Raw genomic sequence first — 272 nt, forward strand, 5'->3', positions numbered from 1 at the left:
GTTCTAGTTGCTGCCACAGGTGGTGGAGGGGTGCAGAGGTGCTTTCTCGCACCAGAAATTACCTGGGAGGAGGGGTTTCTTGTGTCCCCACCCCGTCTCCTCCCACCTTACCCGTGGCCCTCCTGCCCCCATCTGTCCTTCGCCGGATAGGGCTCATGGGGACTAGATTTGCGCCCAGATGAAAGCCCCTTTTCCTTCCACTCTCTTCCCAGGGGGGAGGCCCGTGACAGGGCCCACGGGCTGGGCTGGGGCCCAGGGTTCCTCCCCCGCCC

At 64.3% G+C, this 272-nt stretch overlaps 1 protein-coding gene across 1 annotated transcript in view; it reads left to right on the forward strand.

Annotated features, from left to right (window-relative positions):
* Nucleotides 1-272, forward strand: part of LOC102241631 (trafficking protein particle complex subunit 5) — a 16012-nt gene that overhangs the window by 14897 nt on the left and 843 nt on the right. The gene's annotated exons all lie outside the window — the stretch shown is intronic.

Source organism: Myotis brandtii, unplaced genomic scaffold, assembly GCF_000412655.1.
Source record: "Myotis brandtii unplaced genomic scaffold, ASM41265v1 scaffold193, whole genome shotgun sequence".
In the NCBI taxonomy this organism is placed as follows: domain Eukaryota; kingdom Metazoa; phylum Chordata; class Mammalia; order Chiroptera; family Vespertilionidae; genus Myotis; species Myotis brandtii.